General features: G+C 44.8%; 1 pseudogene; it reads right to left on the bottom strand.

Moving 5' to 3' along the window:
- Window positions 1-564: 564 nt before the first annotated feature.
- Window positions 565-1,454, bottom strand: LOC123862310 (small ribosomal subunit protein uS2-like; annotated as a pseudogene).
- Window positions 1,455-6,050: the final 4,596 nt, after the last annotated feature.

Here is a 6,050-nt window from a genome sequence, read left to right as displayed (position 1 = left end):
TACCACAGCTGCCTCTCCCTCTCACCTTCTCTCTTGCTCACCATTCTCATCACACCGACCTTCATGCTTTTTCTCAACCCACTAACTTTATTCTCACCTCATGACGTTTATATTTCCTCTACCCACTGCCTAGAATGCTGTCAAGGATCTTTGCAGATCTCAAGCACTTATTACCTGATATTATAATGGTTATTCATGTGCTTACTTGTTTGTTGTCGGTCTCTAAGGCAATAGAATATATATTTCTTGGCAAGAGTTGAGTCTGTTTGGTCACTGATATATCACTGATGCCTGAAATAGGATCTGACACATGGAAGAGACTCAATAAAATTTGTTGAATGAGTGAGAAATTATAGTAGCTAGAATTCATAGAGTATTTATTGTGTGCCAGATACTGTGATGAGGGCTTTGCATGCCTTGTCTCATTTAACTCTCAAGCAACCCTATGAGAAGTTTACTATTATTTTATTTTATTTTATTTTTATTTTATTTACAAACTGGTTATTTTCCATCAACCTTTTCCATTTCTATTTCCATTTTGTTTGCCTTTGTGGAAGAAGAGCAGCTTAAGACCACTCAGTGGTTGTTCCTACCCATTCAGTGGCCTGAGCAGTGGGAGCTGCAGACCGGTCTTCAGTGGCCAGCTGGGCGCTCCAGTCTTCAGTAGGGAACTGCTGAATAGGCACTGAGGGCCGCTGCACACCTTCAGACCAGTCTGCGACTTCAGGCTGAGTAGCAGTGAACTCAGGAGCTGGAGCTGTCCATTCACCCTGAAATTCCTCCTTGGTCACAGCCTGTTCAGCAGCGGCCTACTCTTCCTTTTCAATCTCTTCAGGATCGCTGTAGAAGTAGAGATCAGGCATGACCTCCCATGGGTGTTCATGGGAAATGGTGCCAGGCATGCGCAGAACTTCCCTGGCCAGCACCCACCACATCAGACCCACTGAGTGAGTTCCCTTGTTGTTGCAAGAGATGGCAATGTCCACACAGAGCAGAGGAGAGTCTGTGTTACACAGAGCAATGGTAGGCAGGTTAACATAAGACGCCTCTGTAAGAGGCTGGTGGTCAGCCCTGGGATCAGTAACCACCAGAAGTCTCGGCTCCCGGAAGGCTGCCTGGATCTGGTTGGTGAGGGTTCCAGGAGTGAAGAGGCTGGCAATAGGGGTGGCTCCGGTAGTAACAGCAAATTTCAGCACAGCTCGCTGGCCACTATTCCTGGACCATACGACACTGACATCAGCTGGGTTTTCAAAGGCAACGATGGCCCGAGCTGCCAGCAGAAGCTTCTCCCAGGTTCTCTTCAGATTTATGATGTAGATACCATCACTTTTCTTTCTGTAGATGTACTGTTCCATTTGGAAGTCAAGGTTGGTGCCACCTAAATGGGTTCCTGCTACAAGGAATTTGAGGACATCCTCCTCCTTCATTTGCAGGACATCAAGGGCTCCAGACATTGTGAGGCTTTCCCTTTAAGTTACAATGGGAATGCGAAACAACGCCATATGGACCCTTCCCTGGATAGCGCGGAAAGCAAGAAGTTTACTATTATTTTACTCAGTTTCCCAGATGAGTAAACAACAGCATAAAAAGATGAAGAAATTTGCCTAAGTTTACACAACGAGCAGGGGATAGATGCACCCACCTTGGTCTCACCACGGGAGATTATACTGCCCCCGACGAAGGCTGCTCTTCTATCAGTTAAAGTCCCAATGAAACCATTTTGAGATCCCCTGCTTATGAATTCAGCATGTGGCCACCATAATGCTCCTTCCAGTCTAAAGGGAATGGAAAGAGCCACTGCTGCTTAGGGAAGAGTTGTGAGGACACTCTCAGCCTCCAGTTCTCCTGCCCAGCCCCTACAAATGAATTCATATTTCAGTGTGGGTGGGGGAGGGGAAGAGGAGGAGCACAGGTAGAATGGGACAGAAGCGGTCTACCCTGGAAGCTCAAATGTCTGATCTTTCAAGTCTAGGCTTTGACATGGGGCAAACACCTCAGGTTTTTCTGCTGTCTTCATCCTCCAGCTTTACTCTTCTCTTGCTGCCCTCCCTTCCTCCTCTTCTGGATGGTGGGGGGAGTTCTCTCTAGGAGACGCTCTTGGTCCCCCAACCATATGCCCTGGGTCTGCCCTAGAGCTCATTCCCCACCTAAGAATGTTTTCCTGGCTCTCTCCACCTAAGGGCAATTTCCAGCTCAAGAGTGCACTTCCTCCTGGTGGGCAACAGGCCAGAGGGGCCAGTGAGTTAACATGAGAGGGACCCCTTACCACTGAGGGACAGGAGTTGATAGAAACGTCTTCCCTGCTGCTCTCAGCAGGACAACTCTGCAGTGTGTTGCACAGTTTCCAGAGGGTCCCCAGCAGGACTGAGCCCCACTTATCCACAGCAGTAATCTAGTCATCAACACATCCTGCCTGGCTTTCCTTTCTTCCCTGTCTCCTCCCCACCCCTTCACGTGCTTCCCAAGATCACCTCCGGAGTAAGTTACACATCCTGGAATCCTTGTCGCAGGGTCTGCCTTTGGGGAAACCCCACCCAAGACAGTGTTAAACCCGCTTAAGTTTGCTTTTCTCTTCTTTTATTATTCCAGTCAATGGTCTTCAAATCATTTTGTCAATGGAGTTTGGTCCATGCTGCAGAATAAAGAAATAGATGCACCTCCAGCATTTCCTTCTGCTCGGTGAATAGGTGCACCTGGTTCAGAGATTCTTCACAGTTCGCCCCTTCTCTCCAGAAATACGGGCTGGCTCCTGATCCCAGGGTGGAGCACATCTCCCCATCCAGCAGGTCCTCGCTGTGGGTCTGCAGCCGGGGGAGTTGGTCTGTTTAATTCGGAAAATGTGGCAGCTACCTGATTATGGCTTCCTCAGGGGTGGAGTGTGTGTTCTGCCCATTCATGTTGTGTTTTCCCCATGACTCCATCCTTTGCTATTCCACAGTAAGGCCACTCTGCCATAGCAATGCCTACTTTGGGCGGCACCAGGCAGGCTGTTCCCTCTCAGCTGCAGAATGTTTCCTTAAAGAAACACAACCTGGAAATGGAATTCTGGAACGATTCCTGGATGCTTTCCAGAGGAACCCTGGCAACGTGTGCACATACCCTTTTATTTTCCGACATGGGAACAAATATTTCCCATCTTTCTTTAGTGTGGAGGCTGGTGTCAATAACTCTCCAGGGGACATGTTTCTGGGTGGCAGGAGTGGATGATGGGGGGTGAGGCTACAGCAATATCTCAGTCTGGGCCATTGGCACTGGCGCTAAGTGGGTTATTCTGTTAATATCCCAGTGGAGATTATGGACCGGACTCAGGGGAAAAGAAGATGGAGATGAAAATTCTGGAGTTATCTTCAAAGAGACAGAATTTTAAATTATGAAATGGATGCAATCTCTGTGGAAGAGAAGAGAGAGAGGGAGATTGGGACAGATGGGAGGAGATTGGGCCTTAGACAGCTTGATCATATAATTTGTTGCCCAAACTGGAACCACTTTGGGAGAGAAAGGGGCCGCTATTAGTAATGACGTTGGGACCTCAGATGTAAACCAGGCCTGTCTCGGGCACACATTAACGGTTGCCTAACAGTAGGGTCACCTCTGTTGAAGGGGCTGGGTGATGACTGCCTTTGCTACAGCCCTGACACGTGTTACACGAGAGCAGGAAGTGGCAAAGAGGTGGTCGCTTGCTATAGTCCAGAACATGTGTCCTTTTGGTGGGATCTCTGGAGGGGCCATCGTGAACTGCAAATTGTCTTCCTTTGGCTGGCAAAGGCCCCAGCCTTTTGATGGTTTTCACCTCCTTCCCTGGGGATGAGGAAGGTATGGTGAGAAAGGCCACAGAGGTGCGTGGTGCTCTCCAGATGTCTCAGGGGGAGTGGGGAATAGCTCTTGGAAAATTGATAGAATCGTCAAAAGAGTATAATCAGCTACAAAAATTGTTTAACCAAAATTACAATTGTGTGATGAAAATTAAATTTTTTTCATATGATATTAAAACTAATCATTACCACATCCATATAATTCCCCTCTTCCCCCAATTTAATTACAATATACCTTTGTCCCAACTTTGTTCCAATCCAGCCCCTCTCTTCTATGCCTTCTTACCTTTTCTGGGGCCTTGATCCATATTTAAAAAAAATAATTTATTGACCCTGACTATCCATTTTGACCTATATCTAGAAGAATATAGATATAGCACCTTCCATCCCCCACCCCTGTTTCTCCCTAACCTGTGAAACCTGGATTTCTACAATCCCCATTTTCTTTAAGTGTATTAGACTACATGGAAGAATTCTAATAACTGATTTCATCTGGGTCCATATGGTTCACAATAGGCTCACACTAGTTAAGCCATTTGTGAATGTCAGGTTTCTAAGGGAAACCAGCTATCATAGTAGCAAATGGATTCCAAGTTGGTTAAAATCAGTTTTTAACTTGTTCTAAACAGGTCAAATCCAACCTTCCTGAATCAAATTGGATAAGGCCAGCTCAAGTAGAATAAAACCTTCCAACTTGGAACAAATCAAATTGAGAGCAATTCATGCTGACTGAGACCAGATAAGCCTGGTTCTCACTTGTCCTTACTGGGTCAGACCAACATGAATCACAGCGGTTCAGAAGAAGGAAACTGGATTCAGCCAGGTGATACTGTTCCTATTGGGGGAAAATGGTGTAAAATGATTCTTGGCAGGGAGATTAATGATTCTTAGCAAAGGGATTCTAACTAAATCAAACCAGTTTAAAGTCACATTTGTCAAAGTAGCCTAATTCAAACTGGATCTAATGTCAATAGTTTTGCTTTTGCTGATTAAAACCAGCTTTGGGGGTGCCTGGGTGGCTCAGTCGTTAAGCGTCTGCCTTCGGCTCAGGTCATGATCCCAGGGTCCTGGGATCGAGCCCCGCATCGGGCTCCTTGCTCTGCAGGGAAGCCTGCTTCTCCCTCTCCCACTCCTCCTTCCTGTGTTCCCTCTCTCGCTGTCTCTCTCTCTCTGTCAAATAAATAAATAAAATCTTTAAAAAAAAAAAACAAAAACAAAACCAGCTTTGGCCAGTTTAAACCAGATCAATCTGGCCAGCATTGCCATCTGGCAAAGATATATTAACTATTTATTGAGGGGAAAAAAAGAGAGATGGATAGGTTATAGATGCCATTATCCACTATATCTTATTTACATTTTGCTTACATAGTTCATTAAAAGGTGTATATTTTTTTAAAAATCCAAAGCAAGCTCTTTACTGATTCAGTACATTATTTGTAATGTTCATTGGTCTATAGCTTACTCATACCATTAAAATGATTTCTTACACTGTTGAGTGTCCCAGATTAATCAAATTGGGGCAGTTTCTTTGCAAAAACAAAACAAAAAAAAATTTTTTTCTGATTATCTAGAGATGAGAGTCCATTGGTGGGAGTGAACTCATCCCCCTACCCCTGATCTCGCTTTCTATTACTCATGGTCACCTGTGGCCCAGAAGCAGATGACCTTCCTCTAATGTAGGTCAGAAGGTCAATAGTAGCCTAATGCTATGTCAAAACGTCTGTCATTCACCTCACTTTATCTCATCATATAGGCTTTTATCATCTCTCATCCTAAGAAGAATGAGTGCAGTACAATATTTTGAGAGAGAGACCATATTCACATAACTTTTATTACACCGTATTGTTGCAGTTGTCCTATTATTAATTATCATTGTTAATCTCTTACTGTGCCTAATTTACAGATTAAACTATATCATATGTATTTATAGGAAAAAACAATATATTTCGGGTTCAGTACTGCCATTTCAGGCATTCCCTGGGGCTCTTGGCACATAGTACATGACCAGGCATCAACCTTCTCACGTTTTTTGGGTGGGGAAATCTTTTTTTTTTTTCCCATGGAGACAAGACTAAGATTTGAAATTACTTTATCAAAAATAATTACTGAGGAGCCAGATCCACAGTAAGAGACATTTTCAAAGAGACAAGATTTGCCCAGCTCTGTGAGGGCTCTGTCCCAGTGGTGCTGTTTCTATGGAAAATATGTTGACTCTATTGAACTGCTAACCATCTCTCC

This window comes from Mirounga angustirostris, unplaced genomic scaffold (genome assembly GCF_029215605.1).
Source record: "Mirounga angustirostris isolate CCGP_5_RB_7025 unplaced genomic scaffold, mMirAng1.0.hap1 SCAF_9, whole genome shotgun sequence".
Classification (NCBI taxonomy): domain Eukaryota; kingdom Metazoa; phylum Chordata; class Mammalia; order Carnivora; family Phocidae; genus Mirounga; species Mirounga angustirostris.
Note: the sequence above shows the minus strand (reverse complement) of the source record. Positions and strands in the feature narration are given on the sequence as shown.